The sequence below is a fragment of the Phyllopteryx taeniolatus genome, chromosome 6, assembly GCF_024500385.1.
Source record: "Phyllopteryx taeniolatus isolate TA_2022b chromosome 6, UOR_Ptae_1.2, whole genome shotgun sequence".
Classification (NCBI taxonomy): Eukaryota; Metazoa; Chordata; class Actinopteri; order Syngnathiformes; family Syngnathidae; genus Phyllopteryx; species Phyllopteryx taeniolatus.
Window position 1 is genome coordinate 9,078,455 of NC_084507.1, and position 13,629 is coordinate 9,092,083.

Here is a 13,629-nt window from a genome sequence, read left to right on the forward strand (position 1 = left end):
GATGTAACACAGTGATGAACATGACCCTGTCAAGACCGCCAGAAGGAACAAAATAATTCAGGGTTACCCTGGTAGATTTTTTCGGTGGGAACACAGGGGGAACTCGAGCTACCAGGGTAGCTAAGGAAGTTTCTGCAAATGTAATGTGCCCTTTTCTAGTTGTACTTTTTTGTCCTTCTCTCTTCGAAAACGACACCCGCAAAACTAAACAAATGAACGAAGAGACAGGAACTGTATTCAAGGGAAAAACTGAAGGAGAAAAAGTCACGCAAATTTTTTATTTTATAGGTGCCAAATAGAGGGTTAAACCAAATAAATTTGGGTGCCTTGAGCATTTTTTTAGTCTTGTGCTCATCTGTATAACATTGTTATTCGAACGGTCCAGTTCATATTATTTCTGCATGGGTTGTACCGTCACAGCGGCTGGAGGAGTGAAGCTTGCGATGCATTTGGTAGAAGCCAATGTAGTGTGTGTACAGGATTATAAATTTGTTCGGCTGTGTGCTTTAATGACGAATAATGACACACAAGTAACAGTGCCCTAATAACAATAGCCATTTCCTCCAATACCTGAGTGTGTTATTAGAGGAAAAGTAGTGAAAGATGCCATGTAGTAATCACTAAGTTAGTCTTAATTAAATAATGATTATAAATAACAAAGTAAAATAAAAATATGCTTTTACATGATCCCCCTTAACATTTATGCCTTCCCCTTCAAGTATGCATGTCAACAACCGGCCCTGTTTCCAATGATGTATAGATTGTGGTAATCGTCGATCCATCCATCCATTTTCTGTACCGCTTTATCCTCACATGGGTCACGGGCGTGCTGGAGCCTATCCCAGCTAATTTCGGGCGAGAGGCAGGGTACAACCTGAACTGGTCGCCAGCCAATCGCAGAGATTGTGGTAATCGGATAATTTCAAAAAATAAATAAATACATACATTAAAAAAAAATAAAAATAAAAATAAACATTTGTCAATGCTTTATTGGCTCTAGCTCAAAACACCGCCACGCAAGTTCCGATTGGGGCCATCCTTCCTGTGTGGAGTTTCCATGTTCTCCCCGTGCCTGCATGGGTTTTCTCCGAGCACTCCGGTTTCCTCCCACATTCCAAAAACATGCATGGTAGGTTAATTGATGACTTTAAATTGGCAATAGATTTGAATGTGAGTGTGAATGATTGTTTTTCTATATTTATGCCCTGTGATAGGCTGGCGACCAGTTCAGGGTGTACTCCGCCTCTCGCCCGAAGATAGCTGGGATCGGCTCCAGCACGCCCGCGACCCTTGTGAGGAAAAGCGGAATCGAAAATGGATGGATGGTTAATTGATATCGATTAATATGAAGCGGCCTCTTCAATGAAAGTAAGTCCCACACATTGAGACACACTGAAAGTACACTTTGATATTTGTACATTTCTGCTTGTTTTTCTTTATTGAGAAAGTTTGTTTTCAAAATCCTAAAAGCTACTAAAATAGCAGATTCATCCATCCATCCATCCATTTTCCGTGCTGGAGCCGATCCCAGCTATCTTCGGGCGAGAGGCAGTGTACACCCTGAACTGGTCGCCAGCCAAACAGGGGGGCACATATAAACAACCATCCATTTGCAATCACAGTCAACTGTGAGGCAGATGTGCTAACCAGTCGGTCACCGTGCCACCAAAGCAGATTCAATTTATTTTAATGAGTGGAAGACCTGCTGGGTGATAAATCTGAGAGAAAATCTTTCTAGCAAGTCCTTTATAACGAACAAATTCATCATGTGAATCATGTACCACCGAAAAGAATGTGATGTAATCAGGCTTAAAAATTTAATAAAAAAGGTTCACAGGATCCATGACAAAATATTAATATTCAGAAATCTTTGTATCTGGTAAATATGGTGCAGTCAAGTGATCTGAAACATGGAATAGGTGTGTCAGAAAAGATCCAGGACTGGTATAACAAATGATATACAGTATTTCAAACTACGGGTTTTCCTTTTCAATGAAAAACATACTGTAACTGTGACCTCAGCTCTTTGCATCCATTCAACCTTTTTCCACATGCTTTTACATACATATCCTCTGTGTCAGGTCGTCAAGCAATAATGAGTGTGTGATGATGAGACCAATGAGACCAGACTTGTTAGGGAGAGTCGTCACGAGTTATGAGTCATGGACCTCCGGAAGACCAAACACCAGAGCCTTCAGTGGACGTGGAGTCCAATGATACTAAGGCAGAGGAAAGCAGGACAGTCCAAGTCCAAAGTCAAGTTGATCACATTCTTTGATGTTGAGAGCGTTATCCACTCAGAGTTCTTGCCACAGGGCCAGACAAGCAACCAACAATTCTGCAAAGAGTTCCTACGTTCCTACGGTGCGCAAGAAGAAGAAGAGAGAGTTGTGGCAGGACAACTTGTGGCTGCTTCACCATGACAACGCATCGCCTCGCAAAAACCTGAGCATCCGACAGTTCCTGGCCGAGAAGAACCTTAAGACATCAATGTAAAATCCAATCAGACAACCATTCTTTTGCTTAAGCTTTTATTATGGTACATTGAGATACATTATACTCTAAATTCAGTGCACACCCAATACAAATTGAAATAAGACCACAGCATGCTTTTGGAAGTCAGAGAATACTAATGGTTTTGTCTCCCACCATGCAATTGATTGCATTCACCTCCAGTCCCAGTTCTGAAATCACTCTTTAAACACAGGCTAAAATGAAAAGCTGTAGGAGATGGACTGAAGACCATTGATCCAACCACTATCTTACTGTCTTATTACACTCCTTACTCACCCTCGCTCGCTAGCTCTCTCAACTTTCAACCGGGACTCTATCCATCAGTTGTCCAGGGAACCACATTGTCTACTGTTGGGCCATGCGTACAGTGCTATTGGTTCAAGATAAAAGTGCCTGGAGGGGGTGCACAGTAATCACTTATCCACACATAACCGCAGACATCGTGCACACCGGTTTTTCTCCCCATAACAGAATAGCAACACTTTGTTGTGCTGTTAGAGGGATATGAATAAATTATGACTCAAACATGAACATGCGCACATTTTTTAAACTTCATGAGCACTGCACAAGCCAGTGTTATTACTGTTATATTTATGACATTACTTTTATTTAAACAGATAAAATGATGAAATTTAGAAGGCCTTTGGGAAACTAGACTAGAAGTGTGTTTGTGGACATGATGTAGAATATCTGCACAATGTTTACACAACCATGTACTGCACACATGCCAACATGCACACGCACACACTGCTCGCTCAGGATACTGTAACAGCAACAACCGTCAACTGGCTCAGTGTTGTTGAGGAATTAGCTCATAACCTTTTGCATGGCACCTCTCAAGCTGCCGCATAATCTCTTCTAAAAACTCTGGATGAACCCCCCTTCACATAATACCTTGATTTGGGAATCCACCTCATGTGGAACAAAAGCCCAGGGCAGAGTTGGTAAACTGTGTTATTTATGGAACAACTCCCAAAATGTTCTTATTCTAATCCAATAATTGCATGATATTTGTATTTTCTGTGGTTTGACAGAGGTGTTTGACCAATTTACATTTGACTTTAAGTCATGCACCGTTGAATGAAGATAAATTAGTAAAGCCATAACTATATGGAGTTTAGAAACCTGGCCATAACAGTAAGTGATAATGGGAAAATATATCAGGTTACTCATCAGAGGGACGGCCAAGGTTAGATGTTTTGGAGACAAAGTTAGAGAGAGCAGACTTTGATGGATTGGACATGTCCAGAGGAGAGATAGTGAGTATATTGGTAGAACGGTGATGAGGATGGAGCTCCCAGGCAAGAGAGCTAGAGGAAGACCAAAGAGAAGGTTGATGGAAGTAGTGAGGGAAGACATGAAAGCAGTTGGTGTTTGAGAGGAGAATGCAGGAAATGGGCTTATTTGGAAAAGGATGACACGCTGCGGTGACCCATTAACGGGACAAGGAAAGGAAAGGTTTATGCATTTTATTGCTGCTGTAAGAAGTATGTTTAATGGAATGTATTTTGTCTGAGTGCAATAAAAGACATCTTTCCAGAATATGTTCAGTTCAGACACAACTGGAATACATGGGTGTGATTGGCAAACCACAGTCCCTCCAGCATGAGGTACCGCGTGTTAGTTACATCTTAGCTGTTATTTCTAGTGTTCTGAAAATGTGGTCATTATTTTCCACTTGAATTCTTTCCATGTGTTTGAATTTGTGACAAGGTGTACATGTGCATATTTCCCACCAGGTGTCATTTCCAACGGGCACCTCTGTCTAATGTGTTCAGAGTTATGCATATTTGTTCGGAAGCCTAAATAATATAGTTTACCAATTGTTTTGCCCTACTGCCTTTTTGTTCTTTTTCTTTGAAGGTACTGTTGGTCTTACAAGTTTTTTCCCCCACGGTTTTGGGCTCTATTTTCTCAGAGAGCAAATCTGCTCTGCGGCACGAATGCCGGCGAATTCTGATTTTCGTGCAATCAGAAGGCTTGCTGCGTGTGTTTGCCATTTGGCAGAACAACTGGTCTGCGACAAGCAGAGTGTTATGCCACAGTGAGGGTGTGTCCTTGAAGTTGCGCCAGAGTGCCAATTTGCTGCCAGAAAGTCATTCTAAACTTACACCTGCTCACACCACGTCTAAATAGTGGTGCAAGGTAGACCGCTGGTCTAACGTGATGTTGTTGAATTTGATCAGGGAACAGGCAAACAGATTCTGAGCTCCGTGGACATAATTAAGTCGCCAGCGATTATCACCAGCTCCTCCTGTATTTAATAAGGGTACCCGCTCACATTGTCTGTTCCCACACAGGCCAAAAGCAGTGACAATGCTCCACTCATGCACTGATCCTCTTCCACACAGAGATGTCGCCGTCGAGACTGTCGTCGTGCCACATTTAAAGGTAATGAGAGGAGCCGCTTTTGATTGGTGGCAAATGAAGTCGACTATAGACACACCCACAGTGGCGGAGCCTGCCCACTATCGAATCCGCCGGGCTGCGCTTGTACGAACATCAGTCTAACTCGCCACTGGCGCACTGTTACACCGCCTGCTGAGCTGGATTTATGCCGGTCACGAAAATAGGGCCCTGTGTGTTCTTAGAAACAATCTCAGCTGTGGATATCGGAAGAACTCTGCTTTGCAGAGATCAAATTCATTTTTCAGGTATTCAAATGTTTTAAGATTGTCCTCCTTGATTAGCTGCTGTAAACAGCTTAGTCTATGGTTGACCACTTTCTAAAGCCTATACTGTATCTAAGTTGTTATGGGTGAAGGTCCTCACAGCCCAATGTTTGTGAGTGATGAAGTATCTATGGCAGCCTGAAGAGTGTCTATGTTTTATTCCAGATTTTTTTAAGTGTTTTTTTTGTACATACTGCCATTTCATTTTCAGGTGGAAACATTTTCCAAAAGCTTTGGGCATAAAATATTCTCAATGTAAAGCCGTCGTGTGTGGATCTCATTCTGAATCCTTGCTATGGATGGCTTCATCTGTGCAACCCAGAAATAATATCTTATGTTTGGACGCTTAAGACCTCTGTCTAATTTAAGTGACTGTAAGATTAAACCACTTATTGAATAATTAATTTACTTTTTCCATGCTGTTTATGTCAAAATTAATTTTACAACAAATGTTGAATTCCAAACACCTCTTTGCATGAAAGTTCAATTCCAAACATAAAATAACAATGAATTAGTATTAAATTATGTTTCAGTAAATGAGGCTTGAAATGGAAGTTAAAAGAAAATATTAAAGAGAGCTTGAGTCTTTTAGCCTCATTTTCAGCCCCAAACTCTTCTTGTTCCATCTGTCTGTTTAAAGAGCATGGCTACTTTTGATTGTCAAACACAAACAGATACACAAAGCCCAAAAAATTGTTTACAAAATACATTGATTTGATGTGATGAGAGTGATAAGATGAAACGACTGTCCTGCAATTTCATGGAGAGAGGAAAATAGGTATTATACTACTCAACACATGCAAGTAGGGATTTTTTTTTTTTTTTGAAGAGTTAATATTCATGCTTGATTTGGTTTAATAAAGGTCTATTGTTACATTAAGTGGTCTATAGGCGAAATCACTTCGAAATGAACTCAACTTCAACTTAACATAAGAGTCAAACGACATGTATTCTCTCTCAGGATGTGTAAACACCCACCCTGAACTCAAGTAGCCCCCACAAACCCTCCGCACAGCCACAAGATTGAAGAATGTAGTCAAATCCATTTGGGGAGAGTGACTGTTTGAAAATTGTCCCTGACTTCTTTTTCTCCCTTATCTCCATGACAGTGAGGCAGGACAATGGGATGACACTTGAAGGGGGAGCAGCGTGGCGTGCTGGCCCGGAAGAGAGGGTGATTATGACTGGCAGGCCCGACGCCACAGAGAAGGACCGAGAAGGACGGCAAGCCCAAAGAACAAGCGCTGCACGAGTAATGCGTGTCACATCGATGAGGCCACGCCAACACAAATTGGGATCAAGGTCATCTGCGCGTCCTGTCTCCCACTGTTTTATTTAGTCTTTATCTGTTAGTCTTTTTCTCTATATATCCTTTCTCAGCCTCCACAGCACTTCACACATGACACGATTCATCTGTCATCAACCTTGTCTTTATTATTCTTGGCCTCTTAACATTTCATAATTTACTGTGGTTCTTTTAAAGGACTAAAGGACCCCTTCAAAATAAGCACAGTGGAGTATGAGACTGCTCTTGGTATTTAAATAAAGCAACACCGTCACATTACTGAAGAAATAACTGCAGCCTACTTTGTGTGCCTTTGTATCCCGCAGAAAACCATACTGTACATATACTGTATATGTATTGTCGGTATAATAAAAATAAAAGCTAGCTGCACTGACTTCACCATAAATCGTACGGGAGTGGGGAAAATCATTTGTAATTCAATAGTGACCAGATGCCTCCTCATACTACAAAACATAGTCTCTCTAGAGAGCTGCAGTTTCCCTTAAAAGTTGAAACATCAAAATCACTTCTTTGTCCTTTTTTACAATTATAATTGGTAGACACACAGAATACATATTTTGTATTATATAAATTAATGAAACAGAACAAAACAGGCATAAGTGTAGGCAATATAAATCAACAGATCTTTTGCCAAGAAATGGTGGGCCTGCTTGATGATTCAAAAACAGCATACATCATTTCCCTCTGATAATAAAGAGTCATCTGAGACCTGTTTTGGGTCCCAAACCTAAGGGCAAAAGAAGGACTACACTCAGGGCGGATAACGTGTCAATCACAGGATGATTGAGATTGGCTGGGACTTGAGCTTGTGCCAGCAGAAGTAAAGGAAATAAATTAAAGTAAGTAAAATAAATGATCTCTTTAGTACTGCATGCCCGAAGGAATGTGTTGTAGATGGGTGTCTATCTGACCAGTGATAGATAAGTTTTGCATCCACAGACACAGACTTGTGTTTGCCATTCAAACATCCAAGTGGACATGACTGGCATAATCCAAAGTTTCCAGCCTATGGAGCAGGAATAAATGTGCAATGTGAACTCTGCCCAGCAACAAGTGTCACTGGCAGTCTGACCAGGAAAAATAATCAAAGCAATTTTGCCACAATATCTGTGATGTTGTCTTTGTCAAAAAGACAACATCAAAGACAACAATTTACAATAAATTTGAAACGTATAACGAACCACGAATGATGCTTGTTATCACTGCGCTTGGAAGAGAAACTGAATTTAAAACAGAACATCAGACAGTATGTGAGATGAATCTAGTTTGGAAAGTCCTTAAGTGTGTTTGTGCTCCACCATTTTTCTCCCCCCTAAAGGCCATTGGAAGAGACACATCCTGTTCTCTGGCAAAATGTCTTGATGATAAGCAAAGTGGGCTGCTGCTCTGCACCTCTTATCTAACTCTTGGAATGCAAAATATAAGGCCATTCTCCCAAAAGAATACGTCTCTTAACGACATGACTCTTTGCAAAGCGGCATTTGCATCAGCTGTGTTGTGTTTTGTCCACATATTGCAGCAAGGATAAAGTGACCGAGCAATGTTGGCTTGGTATCTGCAATTTGCCAGGCGGTGGGGGCCATAAGTCTGGGTGGGCGACACCAAATCTCTTTGCAGCCCACTGCTCCAACAAGCTACTGAGAGGCGCTTAGGATGTAAAGATAGCAAACTACCAATCATTCCCCTCATTCTCCGCCCTCGCTTTTCCACTCAGGATCCTTCCCGCCACCTCCTTCACATTAAAACAACTCGCTGGCATGGTGATGTATTGTTAAGCACCCTTAATGGAACTTGAGGATTCCTGATGTGCCGTCATTCAAATGCTTAGTGTGTGCGCTCACTGCTGGTGAGTCCAAATTGCCCTCTGTGCTGCATTAATCTCCACCTCCTCCACTGCACATTCATTCAGCTTTTGGGTTGGGAGAAAGGGCAGATCTGTGATGTGTACCCACAGAGGGGAGGAATGCTGACTGCTAACACAACAGGGGGAACAAAAGCATTCGCTTGGTGCCAGTTGGGAATTTTACCATCGGCCAACGAGAAGGTGAGAGAAAGACAGGGGGCAAATCGGGAGAGAAAAGAAGCGGCAGGGAAGCGAGAGAAAAAGTTATTGAAGTCGATGGGGCACGGTGACATCAATGGCATCCTAAGCAGGGCCACAAACTAGGGAGCTGACAGCTGGGGACCTGTGTGCAACGCCACAAGGGGATTAGCAGGGTTTCAGCATCTGACACAGAGGGGATGAGCGTCACTGGCAGAATAAAGAGCGTCGCTTGGATTAGGGAGCTTCCCGACACTCCACCAAAACTCATGAAGGGCTTAGAGGGATATGGATATAATTAGTGATCGGACACAGAGAGAAGGCCCTTCGGTCACTGCTTAGATTTTTAATGATCATACATTTCACCTACATACATTAAAAATCAATGAGAGACCGGCCACTCAGGCAACATGCCCTCGTGTTGACCGCTCTACACACACTGCACACCAGACAGACATGGCCACCGCTGACTAGTGTATCCTCTGAATATAAGGCCTGAATTATTTATCTGAGAGTCGTGCGTAAGATGCCAAACATATCTTTGAATAATTGTGGGAATGTCTGTACACTAACACGCCCCGCTGATGCTGACATGACCACTAAACGCTGTGATTAATACAGAGGAACTTGCTGATCTTCAGAGAGGCGCCGCCTCACCGGCGTGTCTCCAACAAGCAACTTCGTAGGGATTAATCATTTGTCACCTAGATACAATTTGAGCCATGGACCAAAGACTCAAACTCACAGAGCTAGTATCATCTGGAAAATAGCCGAGCAAGACGAAAAGTTGGCTGAACATCAGGACAATCTGTGACTTGAAAACCACCCCCATGCGCCATTATAAAAGCGCTGCCTCGGAGGCAAGTGCGACAACATAGACAGGAAGGCACACGGAGATAAGTGTGTGTGTTGTTTAGGAACACGCAGTTATCATCCTCCTCCTCCTTTGCTCTAATGGAGTCGTTATCATGAAGGACTTATCACTGCATGGTTAGCCGCTGTAGATCAAGAGCACAGGCAGATTTGCCGCAGGGGCTCAGTCCGCTTTGATGAACTTAGTCAAAGTTTAATTTAGGTAAATAGAAGGACGGCTCAGATGGCTACTTCTTTCAAATGAATACATTTTGTGCTCACTTTCTTCCGTGCAGTTGTTTTGGAACTAGTGCTCCTTCCTTTTTGGATTGTCCCCTCACTACATGTGTGTAAGCCACTCCTCATTATTGCCCACCCTTTCCCACAATTGTTCTCCGAGACCCCCCAGGGATCCCCAGGAAGTGTACGTGCGTGTGTGTGTGTGTGTGTGTGTGTGTGTGTACGCCCCTTCTGTGTGTACTATACTGTAAATCTATCTGATGTGTGCGTCTGAAGAACAGCAATGCATTAATTTGCTGTACCTTATTTATCCATAATAGAGGAGGAATATCACAATCAATGTCCTCTTGTGGGTTGAAAGCATTTTGACCCTGAGTGAAGTGAATTTCAATGAAATTCATTACTTAAAGTGAGAGTTAACAGATTTTAGTTTCAACAATTTGATGAGCAAATTGTAAAAAAAAATTTGTGAAAAGTTACTAGCAACAGTGTCAATCCATCCATTCTCTACACCGCTTATTCTCTATTGCACGTGTGTCAAATTCAAGGGCTGTTGGCCATATAATTTTAGCTGGCCCGCAACAGCAAATTATGTGTATCAACTTCCATGAATCTTGCTCAAATCTGTCCGAAAATTTTCAAATAGTCATACGTAATAAATAATAACGTTCAGATATTGCAAAAACATTCTTTTGTTACCAACCTCTTTTCTTTTTACATTAACTTGATCATTCATTAAACTCTTGTCCTTGACTTCTGATTTCAAAACTAGTTATCCATCCATTTGTTGTGATGTAATAATATGAGGCGATTGATATGGCGGGAGGGAGACCATTACTACAATGTGGCCTGTGCCAAAAAATGAGTCTGACACCCCTGCTCTATTGGGTCACAGGTGGACTGGAGCCCATACCATCTGACTTTGGGCGAGAAGCCAGGTACACCCTGGACTGGTCGCCAGCCAATCGCAGTGGGTTATCTACCACTCAAACGCAATTTAAACCAAGACATTTATTGGAATATACATACGTAACAAGACTGATTTAATTTTGTGCTTTTTTTCCCCTCAACATTCTGCACCAATGTCATTATCATACATTACTGGTCTCACGTTTCGATTTGATTATGATTATCCTGTCTACGATTCGATCCGATTCGATATCACGACGCATTATGATTCATTAGAACAGTTAACATCCTGAATTCTTCTGTAACTGGAAAATCTACTTTTACATCAACAATCTCAAATCAACAAGTCAAATCAATTTCAAATCCCTTTATTATTCAGAAATGCTTTAAACATCAATTCCAACATTAACCCCTTTACACTTTATCGTCTGGTCTCGAATTTGGCCGCTCTCCGCAATGTTCCCTGTGCTGTCGCATTTTGCAGTGATTTGTCCATTCAGGGATACCGTCGGCTGCCGTAAAGCTGTTGCGGTTGTTGTGATCTAGTACGCATACACTTGTGTCTATGGAATAAAGATGACGCCTGCCGAGTGTAACTAACAATAATAATAATAATAATTGATTATATCTCGTCACAGCATCGATGGAAAATTATTCATGTCTGCATTGCGATGCATCAGAAACATTATTTTATGATGATATTTTCAACAGGCCTAATAATTATACATCATCATAATACTGCTCTATTTGTTCTTTGGTAGCATACAAAATTATTAGCTGAAACCTAGCTTTGGTATTTTAATGACCTTTTTTACAGTAGTTCTGTTGACAAATAGATCCATTGCAGGATTATACAAAAAACAAATGTATTTCCACAAAACGTTGTAGCGTTTTCTTATACGGGCTCAAGAGGCAATGTTTTACATTTTCCAGGAATGAGCCTTCTAACAAAGCTTGTTGTGTAAGATTACTAAAATTGAAAAAAATAATAATAATTAATGATACGTAAGACTTTTGTGCGGTAATGTATTTCATAGTATAGCTTCAGTATACAGTGGACCCCCACATACTTGCAGTTTGACACCCGCGGATTCACCTGTTCTCTGATTTTTTTCCCAATTTTTTTTTCCAATGGTTTTTATTTGTCTTTTTTTTCATTTTTTTTTTCTTTTTTCTTTTTTTCTTTTTTGGGAGTAAACACATCCCGAAATCCCCCGTGAATAACAGGAGTCCACTGTATTATAATATTGTTTTAGCTGACTGGCTGGTAGAAATTACAAGGTTTCACTGTCTAATAATAAAATTTGCAGGGTGTGTTTTGAACAACCACTTATGTTACTGATATTGCTCCTTATATAACTGGTTAAAACAGAACTACAGAACAAATGTAGCAAGCTCACAGTGTAGTCATCACTGGCTGAGATCATAATCATCATCCCTATTACTGATTGATGCATGTGTGTGTTTTGTACACACACTTGGGGGAGGGGGTGAGTGTAATTCATCTTTGTAATTAGTCTCATAATTATAAGGCAATAAACTTGGGTGCTCGTGGGAGATTCATCTGGTAGATACACAATTATCATAAGGAGATGTGTTATAGTGACAAATCTCCACTCACAAACAGGATCTCCATTTTAAACACCGCATGGGCCTGTGTGTCTCTATGTGTACAGTATTTCAAAATGAAATGCTTTTGGGCTTTGGTGACGTTGTGTCATGCATTCATGAAATGATTTGAAATTCCTCACCTGTTGCTCCCTTTTTTCCCCCCCGCGCGTGCCACATTCTGTGCTCGTCTTCAAACAATGATGCTGGGAGCTCGCCTTCAAGTTCGATCTGCGCACATCACATGACCACAGAGAGAGTCCAAATTGGCTTTACCTCAAATAGTTCCAACAGCGTCAGGAGCCTGCCTGCAGCCTGCAGCCTGCAGCCTGGAGGGCCAGACCTCGGCTAACACCACCTACTAATTCTAGCACTCTCTCTCTTTCTCTCTCTCTCTCTCTCACACACACACACACCTACACAACAACACACACACACATGCAATGGATCCACAGGTATTCACACACACTTCCACTCCCATTTCAATATCTTTAACAGCTGGATGTTCCATAGCGGACATCCAACAAGGATGATGGGATGTTGCAGATCACCAGAAGAGAGTGAAGATTTGTCAAGGCAGTGGAAAAATAATAAAGCAGGCACAGACACACACACACACACACACGCGCACACACACACACACACACACACGCACACACACACCTACATATATATATATAAACAAAATGCCATTTACTGTTTTAACCTTTTCTTCACAACATGCAGACCTTTTTTCTGTTTCACAGATCACCCGTCTGGACTGCCGTGAAATAATGGATCAGAAGTTCATGTTTCAATGGATAATTCTGCTTTCGCTGTTTGAGCCTTTGAACTCAAGGAAGTGAGGAAAAAGAAATGGAGGAAGAGAGGGAGGCTGCAGCGTTAAGACATGAAATGAATTGAAATGAGGTTATTTAACTCTGCAAACAGGTGGAGGACACTACAAAACTCTTTATTTCATTGGCATTGTCCATCCATCCATTTTCTGAGCCGCTTCTCCTCACTAGGGTCGCGGGCGTGCTGGAGCCTATCCCAGCTGTCATCGGGCAGGAGGCAGGGTACACCCTGAACTGGTTGCCAGCCAATCGCAGGGCACATAGAAACTAACAACCATTCGCACTCACAGTCATGCCTACGGGCAATTTAGAGTCTCCAATTAATGCATGTTTTTGGGATGTGGGAGGAAACCGGAGTGCCCGGAGAAAACCCACGCAGGCACGGGGAGAACATGCAAACTCCACACAGGCGGGGACGGGGATTGAACCCCGCACCTGAGAACTGTGAGGCTGACGCTCTAACCAGTCGGCCACCGTGCCGCTTCATTGGCATTGTATTTGTAATATTACCGTATTTTCACGACCATAGGGTGTCAGTTATGGGGTCTATTTCTGTATTTAACATACATAAGGCGCACCGTATTATTGGGCGCAGGCATGGTCAAACATACGCTAGCTTAAAACATACGGCAGCATGCATGCACGCTAAAA

At 41.9% G+C, this 13,629-nt stretch overlaps 2 long non-coding RNA genes across 4 annotated transcripts in view; one reads left to right on the top strand and one right to left on the bottom strand.

Annotated features, from left to right (window-relative positions):
• Positions 1-6,857, top strand: part of LOC133479158 (uncharacterized) — a 26,047-nt gene extending 19,190 nt beyond the window's left edge. The window contains exons 2-5 of one of the 2 annotated variants that reach the window (XR_009788851.1): positions 1,001-1,129; positions 1,215-1,368; positions 4,815-4,905; positions 6,296-6,857. This is a non-coding gene — a long non-coding RNA (uncharacterized LOC133479158). The remainder of the gene's footprint in view (positions 1-1,000; positions 1,130-1,214; positions 1,369-4,814; positions 4,906-6,295) is intronic. The other variant, XR_009788850.1, reaches the window with a different exon arrangement.
• Positions 1-12,769, bottom strand: part of LOC133479159 (uncharacterized) — a 17,222-nt gene extending 4,453 nt beyond the window's left edge. The window contains exons 1-2 of one of the 2 annotated variants that reach the window (XR_009788852.1): positions 12,286-12,769; positions 2,006-2,219 (exon numbers count right to left, since the gene is read on the bottom strand). This is a non-coding gene — a long non-coding RNA (uncharacterized LOC133479159). The remainder of the gene's footprint in view (positions 1-2,005; positions 2,220-12,285) is intronic. The other variant, XR_009788853.1, reaches the window with a different exon arrangement.
• Positions 12,770-13,629: the final 860 nt, after the last annotated feature.